This window comes from Haemaphysalis longicornis, unplaced genomic scaffold, assembly GCF_048455015.1.
Source record: "Haemaphysalis longicornis isolate Haplotype H1 unplaced genomic scaffold, Haemaphysalis longicornis Haplotype H1 scaffold_7, whole genome shotgun sequence".
Classification (NCBI taxonomy): domain Eukaryota; kingdom Metazoa; phylum Arthropoda; class Arachnida; order Ixodida; family Ixodidae; genus Haemaphysalis; species Haemaphysalis longicornis.
Window position 1 is genome coordinate 55,818,872 of NW_027526422.1, and position 17,787 is coordinate 55,836,658.

Below are 17,787 nucleotides of genomic sequence, written 5' to 3' on the forward strand. Positions count from 1 at the left end.
GTGTGGCTGAGGGTATCTTCTTTCTAATACCCGTGTGGGCGAGTATTCCGGGGGGTCTGGCGGGGGTTCTTCGAGGTCGAAATCGTCGGGTGCGAAGTTGGAAGTGTAGCCTCGAGCTACCCAGTCCGCCTCTTATGTTTCGCTCTATTCCCGAATGCACCGCGGCCAACAGGATCCAGTTTTGGACCTTATACCCGTGCCACACGTACACGAAAAATGACATTAAGTGCTTAATGCCTTAAGTTTTAATGCCATTAATTCGCTGCTACACGCAAAAATCTAATGTAATTCGCTCTAATGTCATTTTTAGTTTAAGGAGTTCCGCACAACTCATTCACCTTCACGAAAACATTAAATCTGCCTACTCACGAACGCGATGAGCACCAAATGAAAACAACAGAACTCTCAGCACCAGAGTGTTGACGCGGAAACGTAGCTGAACTTTGAAATAAGACGATTTTTTGTGCACTCTTGGTGGCGGAGTTTTGAAAAAGACGAAGTTCACTAAAACAACGGCAAAAGGCAAAATCGTCGTGTTAAAGTTTTCGGATTTGGCTACTGCTGGCAGGCGACGGCAGCTGCTGAAGCCAGTTTTAGAAACAGCTCACACAATTTTTAACAACACAATATATCTCATAAACGTTTTCTTTCACAAAAACCATTTTCCATCCTTGTAAGACGTTTTTTTTTTTTTGTTAAAGACTTTTAAAATCTGAGTGAATTTATTTTTAAGTCATGACCACCTTTTCGTCACGATCATGCCTAACACATTTAATGCCTTTGCGTTTTCGCGTGTAGCACGGCCCGCCCAATTAATGTCATTCGGTATTTTAAGGCTTCAAACACTTAATGTCATTTTTAGTGTACGTGTGGAACGGGTACTATGCGGACACTCATGGGAGTTGGAGTACGCCCCCTTTAGCCTTAAAGGGGCACTGACACAAAAATTTAGCATCTTGTTTTTTTCGTTGCGATAAGTAGCTAGTGACCTACTTATAACCTGTAGAAACCTCATTTGCTTCAGCGTGCGACGGTTGTTTAATTAGAGGGATTTTAAATGCGGCCAGTCGCAGTTTCGGTTTCAGCGAGTGCCGCGAAGCGATGGATTTTGTGGATTTTGTGTGAACAAAGCTGACCACGTGACCGTCGGAGGGATATCACAGAGCAGAGCCGCCGTAGCACTGTCGAATCCGCATCGACGGCAGTTTCTGCGAATGCCCCCAAGTACTGATCCCGTGAGGCGCTTAATTAAAAAGCGACCGTGGATGTGACGCAGGCGCTGCGAGTGCAAATGCTACCGCGGCTAAAGAACGACGCGCGACGCTCGAGACGGTGGGTGGCAAGACGCGCGCTGGGAGCAGCCGGCCGGTCTGCCTACAGGTCCGCCTACAGATGTGTTCGGCTTAGCACTGCGGCGGATATTCGAGTGCCGCTCTCGTAAGCGGTGCAGATGACAATTTTTAATGCAACCCGCCATCGCATCATTAACTCCTTTCTCATGTAAGCCACTATGGTCGGGACTTGGGGACAATTTCGTGCAGCGGTAACAAGCTATCACTCGAGCTACCTGCGCCGGCCTGGGCCACTTCGCGGCCGTGGCCGCCGCCTGCACAGCGACCGTGCGGCCAGCTCAGTGGGCTTTTCGTGCCTCCGGCGCGTTTTCGCATCCAATGGTAATAAACAGTAATAGAAACAGAGTGCCTGGAATCGCTGTAGAACTAGAGTGAACTAGAATAAGGTATTCTAGTTCACTCTAGTAGAACTTTGGTCGCGGCCAGCTGCCCGATTAGCTGACGAAATCACGGCGCCTCCGCCGCCAACGATCGGGTCGTTCGTTCTCGAGTGCAGAAGCTCCACCCTCCGGCCCTCCGATTGGAGCGGCGAGCCGGGCGAGCCCGCGTAAAACGCCGGTAGTGCGGAATCGGCAAACACAAACTCGTGACGTGTTTGGATGTTGTCTATTTACAATTGCGCGTGGTCCTCTGCTGGCTGCTCGGTTGCGTTTCGCACACTTCAAATTTGATTTTAAATATGTTCTAGGCTGTATTCGCCGCTGATATTTTGCAGATGATGTATATGTGTTCCCACCGATCTATCTCCGACGTTATCTCGCCTTCAAAATTTTGTGTCAGTGCCCCTTTAAGGAGTGCACGGAGTGCGCGGTGGCTTACTCGTCCCTTAAAGAACTGTCGACAGGCCTCTTGCGGGTCGGAAATTATTGTGAGTGACACGCCCGTCCGGGGGCCTTCCCCCGCTGCCAGAGCGACAGCAAGCACCTTGGCGTCTGTCACAGTACAAGGGCGTAGCGAGCCACAGGTGATAATATGGAGGTGTGAGCCGTTTACTACAGCCACCCTTCGTGCTTTCCTTAGATCGTGTGTGGCTGCGTCCGCGTACACCGTGTTGTTCTGGGTGGAGAACGCGCGGCGTGTGAAGTCCGCTCGTGCTCGGTGTCTTCCTTGATGGAGATTGGGGTGCATGTTTTTAGGTATAGTAGCGTCCTGCTCATCGGTGTCTCCACCATCCTCACAATCTGGGAGTTGAGTTGGGCTTCTCTAACTTCTTGAAAAGTGTTGTGGACTCCCCAGACGAGTAGCGTTTCTGTTGACGCCCATAATGGTAGCCTGAGCGCCGTCTTGTACGCCTTTCTTGTGATAGTTTCTGCCTGTTACCCTTAGCCGCAGTCCATGCTCTGGTAGTACACGCTGTATGTCACTCTGCTCACTACAAAGCTGCGCACCAGCTTCACAGGGTCCTCTTTTCGCATTCCAGCGAATCGGGTTGCGACTCCCTGTATAATTCGGGTGACTTGCGTCGTTGTGGCTTTGAGCAAGGCTAGGGTGCGGGTGCTCCACATTCCTAGAATTCGCACCGTTGTCTTCTTCGCTATCTCCTTGCCCTCCAGGTATGCCTAAATGAGTGCTGCTGTCAAAAGTTGTCTTTTAATCGTCCTCCACTTACGCGAACAAATTTTAACGATTTTTCGGCAAGCTTAGTCTAGACGTAATTACTTTCTAAACGTGTATACGGTGCACGTGAGTGCGTTTTAGGAGGTACAGTAGCACCCATTATTTAGGTCGTCTGCGTGAAAGACGTGGAGAGCCTGCGCTTCCCTTTGCCGGACAGGTCGCCTCGTAGGGTTGAGGCATGTCCCGCATCAGCTGTGCAGAGACATCCGAGATGGCAGTAATATTGTCACGAGGTGGCAGAACAGTTTACAGGAACCATGGTTGGGGATGAAGCGATGTACCTACAAGATCAGGGCGATATTTTTACAAGCGGGCATTGTTGTTGTCGCTACATTCTTAATGACACATATTCAAATGGGAGATTGGCCAGGAAACGGGGTAGCTTTTTGGGGCCAAAAGGCCAACTCATGACACTATAAAATCCGTCTGCGGAATTGGAGTGGGGAAACGGCCACGGAATTAGATAATAGAATTGGAGAAGAATTGTAGATTATGTCATCGCACGGAGCCTGCGCAGTCTGCACGCCAGCCATGCCCTCGTCGTCGTCGATGCCCGGCCACGCCTCCACGAGGCATTGTCCATGCATGCCGCATGACAATATGACTCTAAATTCACAGAATGTTTATTGGTTCTTACAGTGAATGGTTGCCAATAGTTCATTGTAAGAGATCCACAAAAACTCGCCGAAGGAATGTCGCCCCGTGCGCTTGGTTAGAGGAGGATTCGTGGCGGTTTGCGGGTGGATTCCAATCACTCGTGCATCCTGTCCGGTGTGAGAGTCGTACGACGCTTTACGCGTCCGCTAATAGCGTTGCTGGTTCAGAGTAGCGAAAAGAATCCCAATGCGTTCCACAGATACCTGTGTGCTCTTGTCGGAAGCGGACTCTGGTTCACGCTGGTGTTTTCCATTCCCGAGGAGGAGGAGGAGGAGGAATAAGCGTGTCTCTAAAGCAGTCAGCCCTGGGGAAGAGTCCTCATTCCAGGACCCCTGGAGTCCGTCCGGCTTCTTGGGCTCTCTGGTCGTAACGTGTTTGAAGACTAAAGTTTTACGTGGCGGGCTCAATTCGGTTGAACTGGTTGAAGAAACCATTGTATTTTTCACTTATTCGTTCACACCTTGTGTAATTGCCATTTAGTATGGGGATTAGTTAATAAAACTGACTCAGATCGGCTCCAGTACCTTCAAACGAAAGCTTTCCAATGCGTATGCCCGATATCTCTAACAGAAAGCTCCATTTTTTCAGATTCTAAAAATTTTACCGTTTGCTGAATTTTATAGCTTCTTCTTAGCAATGTTTCTTTAACACCAAATTATGAATAAATTCGCACTATTCCTTGAGAAATATTTAAAATGAGAGTTAGTATATAATTTACGTACAACTACCTAGTTGGACATAGACTCCGAACAAACTATGGTAGCCAAACTATACATAATCAAATTCTATCTCTCTGTAACAGCCATCCTTCTGTAATTTATGAAGCCCATAACTCTAAAACTATCTGCCAATACAAACTACGGTAGCCAAACTATACATATTCAAATTGTATCACTATGTAATAGCCGTCCTTCTGTCATTGATGAAGCCCATAACTCTAAAACTATCTGGCAATAAAAAAGAAAAATACAACTGCTTTTGCTATATATACTCTGTCTTAACTGACTTTCTTTCGTGGTGAACATTGTGTGTAAGAGCCAATTTATTGTGGTATACATCCCCTATGTTAAATGTTTATCTTGTATAAACACACAACTCTAACAATCTATGGTTTATACATGTGATTAGTTTTCATATGCGCATGTAAACAACATGTTATTTGTTTGTTCTGCCCTTATTATATGTTCGAACTGTTCGTTTTTCCGTTCTAGTGCAGTTTTTCACGGTTCTGTTTTCTTTGATTGCATCCATTGCTTTCCGATCTGTACTCCCGGGTGGAGGCCTCGTCAGGTGACGTACGAGTCTCCTTTTGCCACGCCTCGTGGTTATAACTATATCTGTGCGTTTGTGTCCGAAATGAATTGAAATTGGAAATTCAAATTGAAAGTCGGCTTGATTCTGCGCTTTCTTCCCCTTACGTCTCCACGGCATCTATTTTATGCTCACCCCTTCTGGACCACTTGTTTCAGTGATAAGTTACTGCACAGCGTTGGAGAGGAGGCAAAATCACTCCCCCAAAAGATAGTTAGGGTTACGCCAGAGGCCGCGTCAACAGCCCTTCTCGATGCCATGCTCTTCCAAAGGCCGTGCCTTTCCTCATCTTGTACTCCCGATCCCCCCGTCATCCGTGCATGCTCTTGGGTGTCCACATCCCCAGCCTCACGAACGGAATGATGAGGGAAAGAAGAGTGGAGGCGCTCGCAATGAAGCGCCTGCAGACGACAGCACGCAGGCAGCCCCCGGCGCAGACCAAAGCATCGGCCACTGAGCGCAAACGAAGAGCCTGAGCCCCGAACAAATATCGGCCGCCCTGACCAGAAGCTCTGCGCTGGCACTCATCCAGCAAGCACAACGAGTCGCAGACCTTCGGTACACGCCCGTGGCGGCCACAAGGATGCCCTTGGGTATACACGCCTACTACCGGAGGATACCGTGACGACTTGTCAGGTCAATACGAGGGCCGCATAGCGGAAGGGAGAAAAATAAAGGTCAGGGCGTATCCAGTGAGTGGCCGAGCTTGATATTAGAGTAGGGGAGGAAGGAAGGATGTCATTAGACCTGCATCCGTTCCCTGGAAGAAACAAAAGCTGGACAAAGATGTTCTACTTTTAGGGGCGAAGCCCCTTAGGCGCTGGGGCTGTCGTCGTCTCCTGTCTTCGTCTTCGTCTTCGTCGTCCTAATCGTGGTCTCATGTAGTCACGGTACTAAAACACCGGGGAAACTCGCTTACGCCTCGCGCTACAACTTAATGCGTACTAAAAAACACCGGGACACTCGCTTACGCCTCGCGCTAGAGAGCTTCGTGCTTCAAATACAAGAGATTTTTACAGCAAAGCTGTATACCGACGTATGCAAGATGCCTGGGGAGATTACTTCGGCGCACTTGAAAAGCTTCGTGCTTCGGGCTTATTTGCTCAGTGAACAAGGCTTCCGTACGGAATCCGAAACGTCTCTTTTTTACGCTTTTGATAAACCTTTGGCCGGTGACCGCAACTTTTTAACTATGAAGCTATATACCTCTACCCCCCCCCTCCCTCCAATGGTTTCATCTCCGTTGGCATAAACGCAAGGCGCCAAGAATACATTTATACACTGCATGCTTCGCCCCTCCCCAGGTTTCATGTTAGTAGAGATGACCTGGGATTTTTCCTACGTATACATCGAGCGCGGTGTTGCACAGCGGTGGTTATAGATTCTTGTCGCGTTTCCTGCCCCTTCCAACATTCTTGCGCAGCGTAGGGGAGAAGGGGAACGTTTATGTTAATGAAGGTTTTACATGCGCGACTGTTGATAACGGCTAACCAATGCTGGTGATAATGTGCATCGTTTTCGCTGAAAGTAATATTTATGAAAGGCATTTTTAACACGATACCAACAATTGTATTGTAGGCTTCTGTTCCGGTAATGTCGGAATATTCGCAACAATCATAATCTGTATTTCTGATCCGGTAATGTCGAAACATTCGGACTACCGAAAGGTATTCAGAGTTCTAAGAAAGCGGAAAGTGTTTGTGCTTCCACACTCTTCCCAAAACCCGTACTACACTGACGTAGTTATGATCATATCAATAAATCTTTCTAGGCAAAATTGGGAGACGGGGTTGGGGGAGCGATACCCTTGGTCACTTGGTGGCCATCTTGAGGGAGATGCACATTTCTATAAAAGCATCGGGAGAACATTCCGTGATCACCCCTTTTTCATCTCCGAATCATGCCTTTCTATGAACTTGCGTGAGCGAAGCTAATTTACATTCTGAGAAAATTCTATGAATGTTATTGCGGTAAGTAATTTTTATGCTTTTCTGCACGAACTCGTTGATGGTAAAGAAAGTGCTCACGCAGTAAACTTTTGCATAGATAATAAATAGCGCCCACTCAACTTTAATGAAATTGTCCAGTATTTGAAGCACTTAAACAGAAATAATTATTCCAAGCAACCAAGTTTAAGAACCATGGTACGGGTTATATGCGATTTTCGGGAATTTTCGCCCAACTAAGATTGAAACACTGGTCGTGTTTCTTCTTCCTCAGTGGGATTGAAATTTTAATGTTACAAAATGTATTTTGCTTCGATGTAGTAATTTATAATTATGCCGCAATGGGACGGTGCCTACGGGCATATTTATTCTTATTTGCAGTCGTTGAAGTTAAAAGTTTCTCCATATTCATTCATCTAGCTGCTACTGTCTCTTGCCTTGCCTTGAAACACTTTATAGATTTTGTCCAGTTTATTTTCAATCAACCAGCGTGAAATGAGACAATGCTATAGAAGTTTTTAGCTGGTTGTCCACATTCATGGTCTGACCGACTGTCCGTGTGCATCTATTGCTGTCTTTCGATGCTTTCAAGTAACCGTATACGCCGAATTACTCTGCACTTCCGCATTACACTACACTACACTGACACCACGAGATGTGTGGAATGGGAGTTTCAACTGCAGAAAACTAACAAGGGCATTTAAAGGGACACTGAAGTGAATTTGTCAAGCTCTCGGTTTTACTTGCACTGCGTAGACTGGCTCAAATTACCAAACTTTTCATCGTTTTTCCGGTTGATAAGTCGGTAATTATTTTATAAAGCGGGAAAGAAGAAAAACTACCATGCGCGGTCTGTGGCGGCCGCACCAACTAAAGGCTGTGACGACAGGAGGAGATGCACCTTGATTTGGCGATGTCCAAGGTTAGCATTCAAGCAAGTTTCGCTTTCGGTTCCGACGGCATCGTTGGATGGGCATTCTCGATATCTCAATAATCGCCATACCGCTTCTGCCAGTTTGTCGGCTGTAAAATGCCTAAAATAAGCCTCTCAGGATGGCTTGGAATCGTAGCAATCACTAGACGAGGTCTACGCAGTGGATGAACGCCCTTCGCGTCACCGCAGACGCTCAAATGCCATGCGCTTTTTCCGCATTTTCGGAGCTTGCCTCACTCATGCCTGTATCGTAAAAAGCGTGTTCGCACTAGGCCATGGGTCTGCTGATTCTGGCCTGTGCCCACTGCCCGCAAGTAGTCGGTGCTCATGGCAACAGCACGCCAACGAGGACTGGATCAGTCTGCATGCGCGCGTTCTGCGAACTCATTCGTGGAGCAGTGAACGTTACGGCCCAAAAATGGTGAACTCAGTATAGAAAATATCGGCCGAAAACGGAAAAAAAATCAGCTTACAAAAAGAAAATGTACCCTCGGGGATTCGAACTTACGAATGGCAAAACGATAATCCTAGCGCTTCAGATCACTCGGCCACGAGCCTTTTTTTTTTTTTTTTTTGTCTTTTATTTCTTTTTTTCATTTTTACCAGTGAACGACGTAATAAAAAGCGCCTCCCATGTTTTGGTTGGCGGAAACTACTATAAACGTAAAATGATGTCAATTTTTGAAGTACTTGCAAGATTTCGCGTCAGGATTTTCCATTTGTACAACTCACACAGAAAGTTCACTTTTTCCCTGAAATATGCGCTCACAGTTTGCGTATTGACATCCACATGGCGGACCGCCATTCGAGAACGCCAGATACTATACAATCTTAAAAGCATAATCCTATCATGCGGTACATTGCCTTCATTATTTACACTGAGGAACATGATTCCATAGGGTGCCACCCAATACTCCTTCTTTAGGGTTCTCATCAGGACGTCCGAGAAGAAAATGGCATCCCAACACTCTATAAACACATGTTCTGTAGTTTCAGGTTTTTGACAAAGAACGCACATGTTGTCCCAAGCAACAAAAAGACCTCACTCTTCCCTCCATGTTCTCACAGGTAGTGTGTTGGTGTGCAATTTAAAAAAGAAGGTTTTCACAGAGGCTGGGATTACCATGGCTTTCACCCTGGACAAAACATCCTGTCCTCGGCCTGCAGAGTACACTGCTCGGTACAAAGGTACAGGAAAGAGAATTTCTTTCAGATCTTTTTTCAAACCCTTCCTGGAAACATTTGAGAGGTAATCCAAAGAAAACCGCACAGAAACTGCGTCAACTACTTCTTTCAGATTTCCTCTAAGTGCAGGCCATTCCTTGTTGCATGAAGAAACGATGAACTGTAGTAAAGCTTTGGCAAGTGCAAACTTCTCAATAAAGGGTCGTTTCAATCCCTGAAGAACATAAAACGATTAACAATTTGCCTTGCGTGTCTATGCGATAGCCCGAGCCCTCCCAGCTTCACTCTTCGAAAAAGAAACTTCGGCTCGTGCGTTCCCATGTTGAATTCCAAATAAAAACAGCCAAAATACGGTGCAACTTATTCACATGAACACGGGAACACTGAACAGCTTGCATCACAAACCACACTTTCGCCAGAAAAAACAAGTTGCAGACCCTTGCGAAGACGTATCTCCGACGGGGAAATCTCGAAGAAAATGCTACCGTGTTCAAAGGAGATCGAAAGGCTGTTTCCGCTGACTGGAATGCGATGAGCCTGCTTACCGCACTCTCCTCTCACTTGTGGATCGCTTAGACGCGCACATCGTTCCGGTGCATGCGGCGGAACGTATCTTCCCTGCTTCTCGACTGCGCCCCGCATTGCTTAGCATCTCTCTCTCTCTCTCTCTCTCTCTCTCTCTCTCTCTCTCTCTCTCTCTCTCTCTCTCTCTCTCTCTCTCTCTCTCTCTCTCTCTCTCTATGCGCTCCCGCGTGCTCCTGAATATCCTTGCGCTGTGCGCACCGTTTGGAAGGCAGCTTACTTGTGCCGGAAGGAAATTCGGTTCGCGAGGCCCATTGCGGTGGGCGGCCCGCTTGCGTTAGCAGAAAGCGAGCTTACGAGGTACAACGCTTCCAGCCAGCTCTTGCAACAGAGCTGGAGTTAGCGCTGCCTACACGTTTGTTTTAGATGGAGGTGGCGGCGCACCGCAAGTACGCGAAGAAGGAAGGAATTCCTGCCCGTCATGAGGACGACGATGCCGTTGCTTTTGTATACAGCGCATGCAGCATATACGGAATTTGAGAACAACTATGCGCACTGTCTGCGCGAGCGTCAGCATACGTGACGCGTTGTGTATTTTTCATGGTGTGTATTGGGCGTTATACACCAAATGATTGTGCGCTGCAGAGAGCACGTGAAAAAAACTTTTATGTCCGGAAAAGTGCGGTACGTTACCAAGAAGGGTGAAAGAGAAAATACAGTGGAACTCGCGTTCATTTTTATACCCACCAATGTCTGAGCGTTTTACAGGGAGTGGGCAAACAAATTTCTTACACAAAGTAGCAAAAAAGCACCCATAGATAGCTTGAACGGTATAAAAAATTGCTTGAGATGTGCGTACACAAAACATGCAAGAAAAGAACCGAGCAAGAAAGCAAATACTCATTATCATCATCAACAGCCTACTCAGGTCCACTGCGTACGAAGGCCTCTCCCATTCACCTCCATCCACTCCTGTCCTGCAAAGGCTATTTATTTATTTATTTATTTATTTATTTATTTATTTATTTATTTATTTATTTATTTATTTATTTATTTATTTGTTTGTTTGTTTGTTTGTTTGCTTGTTTGCTTTGTTTGTTTGTTTGTTTGTTTGTTTGTTTGTTTGTTTGTTTGTTTGTTTGTTTGTTTGTTTGTTTGTTTGTTTGTTTGTTTGTTTGTTTGTTTGGGAGGCTCGTAGCCCAGCGAGGGGAGATGGAACTGTAGCAATGTGATAGCGGAGTGGCACGTCACTCCTGCCTTCAGTCACGCATGCCGTCTTGGGTGGCTTGTGCGGCTCGCCTCATACGGCTTAATTGAGGACCACAGAAGGGAAACTTCCTGAGTCTCGCCTTAGTCGCGCATCCCCTTGCGCACTGCAGCCGCCGCGTCGGCTGAAAATCATAAAGGCCCGACAGCTACGGTTCTTAGTACCTGCCTTCATTTCTGAACTCCTCGCCACGGACACGACTTAAGTTTGGGGACTCTGGGAGCGTGGTGTGGCCAGTATTGTTTAAGGTGCCCCGCGCGGGGAAATCTGGCTATAAGAGGCTCTAGCAATATTATGTGTGTGTGTAACAAGTCTGAAAAAAATCAAAGCCCGTTTCTTAAGAGAAATAGGTTTAAAATGCGAACTTTCTCCTGTGCAACCTGAATGAAAGTCAAAGGTTAAAATTCAAACTGCTACGACCACGTCAGAATGGCGCAGCCAAACAGACGTTGGCTTCATAACTCGAGGGAGCCAGGTTCGGTTCGACCACTGGAAGTGTTTTTTTTTTCTTCTGAGGTGCCTGAAGGGTCTTTGTAGAAACCCATCATCATCATCATCATCATCATGCATCCTTCCGCTGTGTAAAGTTGGCTTTCCTGCCCTGCGTTTTCGTGTATGGTCGTCATCTGTGAGGCAAACTAGGCTTAGCTTTAATAAAGTTGAGTACGTCTTCCTCTTTCCTTTGCGCCGGTAGGTAATTCCCCGCCCTCTTTTGCCACCAGCCAGTTCTTCAAGGTTACGCAGAACTCCATGCCTTCCGTCAGTTATTTTAAGCTTGTAAACAATCTCAAGCTTTGTCCAACTCAACAGCGGCGTTGTTTCTCTCGTTAGCAAATATAACCTTGCTTAAGCTTCGAGAGATTCGTAATTGATAAGAGAAAAAAAACATCTAAAAGTGGGGGTAGGTCACACGCGTTGGTCGTACATTTCAACATGCCCACAGAACTTACGTTTTTATTGGCTTTTCCTTCTTTCCGTACTTCTTGACTTTTTTTTTTCTTCAAAAACTGAACACCTGACACTTCACAGAGATCGCCTACGCGAATCGAGAGGCGTCAGAACAAATACAAACTTCGTCACGTGCTAACCTTTCTTTCTTCTCACTCGACGTCTTCGGGCGCAGCTTAAGAAATTGGGCGTAACAAAATGAACGCCGCCTGAGTTTCGCCCCATTAAAATAAAGAAGTAAAAATGATAAAGTCCGAGAACGTTTCGAGGGAGATAAGATGAAAAATACCAAGGCCGAGAGGAAAGAACACCGTTGCCAGTGCGTTGCCAGTGCGTACGTATACGTGTACTGCATAGCGAGACGAATTCCTTTGTCCCTTAACGAGCCCTTACCGTGCGCCGCTCTTTAGGGCAAGATTTCCAAGCAAGACGCAGGGATACTTAATATCCTGTGAAGGTACACGCTGGCGACTGTACAAAACGTGGAAAAGTAGAAGGCGAGAAAGGGCAGGGACATTCATTCGACTTCAGTTCTTCTTCCCAGGCCATCTTGGGACCAACCCATCCGCGCTTAGGTCCATTTAAATTCCAATGAAACGGAAGAAAGACGCCTGGTAGCAGAAAACTGCTAGTGCTCCACGGTAATCCTGGCTGCTCATAAACAGAAAACAAGCAGTGATAAAATGTCTTCTCAGCCTTCCCGACTTTTTATTTATTTATCATTTCTTGCAGCACATCGGGGCTTCTGTGACCGAGAAAATTAGCTTTAATGCGCTGCTCCATGCATGATTTAAGTACGATTAGGTGACGAAAATTATTCATATTGCTTCAATTGACGTTTTAAGCTATTGGCGCCGGAAAGAGTATCAGAGAAAAGAAGAGAACTTCAATATGAATTCAAACTTGTTTGCTTCTTTTACAAGTTGTCAAAAATGCATCATAAAAAAACCGCGAAAGCGTCTGTCAGAAGCATCGATATTTCAGCACTTTCAAGGGTGCCTTATTTCCCGCCAATCGACGTGTGTTCAACAACTAAACAGTTTCGTAAAACAAAAGAGATAAACACAAATTACAATAAAACGATAGTGTTCTGTGTGATCACGGAAAGAAGTTAAAAAAACATATTTAATATCTATGCATTTACAGTCGAGAGTGCGTAGGGATGTTCGAAGCTTTCGGTCAATTTACACCCATTCTTTTCCTTTTTAAGACGAAAGCTCTATTCGCGCGGTGTTCCTCTCGCACCATTGTCTTCTCCGGTTTGCTAGCGCGCGTAGTGGCGAAACCCTTCAAAGTCCGCTTGGCGGAGTTTAAAGGATTACGAGCCCGTTTAACATGTACACTGTGCCAAAAAGAACGCTTGTACGAACAGTAATGAGGGGAAACGTAATGAAGTGAAGTAGTTAACATAAAACCATGTCGAAAACAGCCGTGACATCACTACGTAAGCTTTATGAAGCCGGCAGCTGCGACAAGCTCCCGGTTTTGCCTCTTCCGAGCTCTTTAAATTGACGAATATTCTATAGTTTAAAATTCAAATAAAGTACCACACAATGCGGTCACGAATCCGACTCTCACGAGTTCACTTCAATGTGCCATAAATGCTGCTTTCACATGACAATTCCCAACCAACATATTGTACACCAATGCATGCATATTAATGTACGGCCATCCTCCATTTTTCCCGTACATATTGGCACAGTGTTCGCGCACTGGGAACCCGGCATGGGCTTAGAAGTTCTGCCAGTGTTGCATAGTTGGTCACTGCGCAGTTGTAAAGGCTTCGGAATCAATCTCCGTTTTCAAACACCCGGAATGGAATGTGTATAGGTTTGTGGCCATCGAGGCGAGCGGGAATCGAATCGACGCTTTTAAAGCCAAAATAGTGCCTGCATAGAATCAGCGGGATGAACTGGTTTACACACCCCAGCAATTTACTTCGATAATTCGGTCTGCGAAAAAAATATTTGCACGCAAATGAAGTGTTTGTGAGAAAAAATTACAAACAACTTTTTTGTCCAAATTGCCTCTAGGCAGTTGTGCAATATTCACGTAAAGCATGCAATGCAGAGCAATCATTGCATCTCACATGTGACTCTAACGATTGGTGCTTTCCGGTTTCTCCGAGACTGCATATACCAACTGCTACTTCGATGCAACCCAGTTCCATTATAAATCAAATTACGCGCTCATCTCCCAGCATGCCGTGCACCCTAGCAACCGCTGCGTCCACAGCAACACGCGATCTTTCAGAATGTCCCTAACGCCTGTCGATGTACTGACGTCACACTACCAGCGCATCTCTCGCCGTCACCACTCCCCCACTGGACATCGTTTCATTTTCCGTTTGACCATCTGTTCCACCCCCTTGCAAAATGAAGCCCTTCGTCACATTACGCGTGATGCTAACCTTGGTTCCAAGCTTGGAATTGGCCTCCCGGATGGACTCCCAGCTGTAAAAAATCTTTGTAAGTCCAATCGGACTTGTCGAGAACACCATTAACCAAATTGGGACCAACTGCACTTCCAATTGGTTCAGTGGTGTTCTGGACAGGTCCAATTGGACTTCCAAAAGCTTTTTTTCGGCTGGGAAATTTCGTCGCTGGAAAGATGTCTCATTTCAGAAGCTTCGAGTTGGAGCGGACCTCATCTCTGTTGCCCTATTCCCTTGCTTTTCTATCTGAGCTTGGTGCAATTTTAAGCGGCCCAGGTGCACTCGTATATGCGCCTTAGCAGTATTATCGATAACTCAGGCACCAAGGCATGCGTTGCTGGGAATGTCAGAGGCATTGCAAAGGAATCGTAAACACTAGTGTCGCTAAATAGGTTATGTAGTGACACTAGTAAACACGATCCCCTTCACTATTATCCTTGCAATCGTAGAAAGTACACTCGGTGATGCAAAGAAAATTCCCAACTTGGCGAATCCTCGTAGAACGTATGCAAGCATGCAAAATTACGCGAAATGGTTCCGCATTTCAACAACAAGGGCTACTTCCCCAACCCTTCATGTGTCTTCCCAGGAGATTGCGCCGTCAAAAAAAAAAAAAAGAGGAAAGCGGTGCAGCACGGTGCCGTTATTGCACCCGAGAAGAGGCCATTCGGGCGCTCCTCGCCCCGTTGTCCATATCCTGCCAGGGAATACAAATTTCTGTTTACCTCACCGGCAGCGTTGGCCGATATTTCAGGGAAGAGCTCCCACACGGCTGCTCCTCCGAGCCGCTCGGTTGTTTGTCAAGATCCGGCTTTGGCTACGCGAACAGCCTCGTTTATTTCCAAAAACGCTTTGCGCGTATACCAGCTTCCTCGGAGTCTTTCCGAGCCCTCGTCTTCCTGCCCAGTTCATTTCGCACCCTTCCGTTTTTCCGCCTCCTCTCCTCTTGCCAACCGTATACTCAGGGCTCACCGCTTACTGGTCGACATTTCTCTTCCGTAAAAGTTTGGCAGTCATTCCGTCCCGGCTGTTTGTTTTGACTCTTACAACGCTTGTTTCCGGCCGTTTTGTTCAATTCAACAACACTTCTTTTTACGCGACGATCCATTCGCCTCATCTGGGGGAAAATTTCCGTCTTTCTAACTCTTAACGCTTTTTATTTTAAGTTTTGTTTTCTTAAGCGTAACACTTTTTCTATCTTTTTTAGCATCCCGTGTTTCTCTCCCTGTGTATGTTCCCGTATCTTTTGTATTTATATCTGTTATGGCATTCCCTACAAAATAAACTTTTCCTTCTTTTCTTCCCTGATTTCTTCCCCCATTCGCACGCTTTTCCCCAAGACTCGCCCTGTCCGGTCTCCGCAGCTGGCTAGCAGCTCCCGTGTCTTCCCTTTTATAGCCCCTCTCTTTCTCAGCAACGTTTCCTCCCCGTTTCGTACGGCTGTAGAGAACTAAAGGCGTTTCCCTGCCTAGTTGCCTGCCTCGTGTTTTTCTTCCACCGCCCATGCTTCCGTTTCCGCCCACATCGCATAGGAGTTCGATTGCGCTATTTGTGGACGGTAAGCGCGGGAAGAAAATATTCCTCCGACTGCCCCGGATTGAGCTGCAGAAGCATGAACTCCGTGCACGTCACATCCGATGGGCCTCTTTATCGTTTTTTTTTTTTTTGTTACGTTTCTCTATTCGCAAAATATATATCCTATGCGAACGTCTGCGCACGTCCGCACGAATTCGAAACACCTCGCTTCTCACAGCGGAACGGCGTCGTTTGGTACGTCCGTCCTGTCTGCGTTGTCGAGCGTAATGCGTGTTCCTGTACATCGACAACGGGGGGAAGGAATACATATAACATCATTTTTGTTTCTCATCCCAACTATTCTTCTTTTCTTTTTCGCCATTACGGATCGTCTGCTGCGTGTGAAGCTGCCGAAAACGATCAATCTCCACGACGTTTGATTGGCTGCTTACCTGTAACATTCCGTTGTCTTCGGCACCTCGTTTAACGATCGGACTGCTTTATATGAAGACGTCAAAAGAGGCGGGTGACAGGGGTGACAGGTGTGCCGCCATCTACGCTGAAAATGGGCTGTGATACGGAGAGGGGGGGGGGGGGTTATACGCTTTAAAATGTTCACAAAACTGGAGCATCTGCAAAAACGAAGCTACCCACCATGGTGGCCCAGTGGCTAAGGCGCTGATAGGCTGCTGAGTCCAAGGATGCGGTTTCCATCCCGGCTGCTTTTCTGATGGAGGCGAAAAGCAAAAACGCCCGTGTGTACGAGATTTCGGCGCACGTTAAAGATCCCCAGGTGGTCCAAATCAATCCGGAGCCCTCCACTAGGGCGCGCCTCATCGCCCAGCTAGGTGTAGCTTTGGCCCGTCAATTTCCACAATCAATCAATCGAAAAAAATTAACCGCCATTGTTTGATATAAAATCACATAAAAATGTACGGCCGATGATACAAGCGCTTATATTAGGTAAAATCCCATTGGTGTGGTTTGCCTGATTTCTCTTGAATGGCCAGTCCGCGAAGGCACCGGCTTATCGATTCGGCTAAAAATTGTGGTCTGCGCTGTGCCACTACGCAATGCGATTGCTTCAGAATGTGGCCTGCGCTATGCTTTGCTCGTAGCAAGCATGGCATTTTGCTCCTAAATTAGAGAGCACCGTTTACACTTTCAACACAGTCGCTTGTTAGACCGTTTGTTAGCCCCTCCGCTCTGTCATAAAAATAAACTGCATATTATCTTATCGATTTCGACGAGGAGCGGGAGGGACGAAACATAAACAGAAACTTTGCCAAGACTGTGTCGTTTCCGACGTTCCTGTTGTTTTAAAGAACGAGTTATTTGCCTAGGATACTGTACTTATTGCGCCTGTCCACCCGTACGTTGTTCGAAACGTTCTCTTTCCCACATCGCTGTTACCTTCCCCCTGCTGAAGGAAATTATGGAGACTTACGGGGTGAACAAAGTTGGAGGGAAGCTGCCTCGACATCTGCCCTAATATCCTTCTCGTGTGAAAAATTTTTCTTCTCCGGATATCCTCACAACTAACACGGGCAACCCAACGGGAAGCCTTCGCCCATCTGCTCCGTTACCTGAAGCCGACGGGCCTCATGCAGCGGCTGTAGCCCGGATTGCAGTGACTGACTGATGTGCCCGGACTGGCAGCCCTATCTCTTATTCTTTATCCTCTCTTTATACTCTCTCTCTCTCTCTCTCTCTCTCTCTCTCTCTCTCTCTCTCTCTCTCTCTCTCTCTCTCTCTCTCTCTCTCTCTCTCTCTCTCTACTTTGTCCTTTCACTCCTCTACTTCCCTTCCCCTGCACTGAGTTGTATGCAGGGGAGCTCCCTGCCGAGCTCAACATATCCCCAGTGCACTTCCATTCGTTTTCCTTACCCGCAAACCACAACCATCACCACCTCACATGGGAGGTACGAACGGATGATGATTTATTTATTTATTCGTTTACAGAGTACGCTGCAGCGCCGAGGCATTGTAGCAGGGGAGCGGGTCGCAAAATGCAAATGGCAATAAAGTCAATAGCACAGTCACTGTTTTTTTCTTTTTCAATACATAATAACTAAAAGGGAGCACACAACTAAATAACA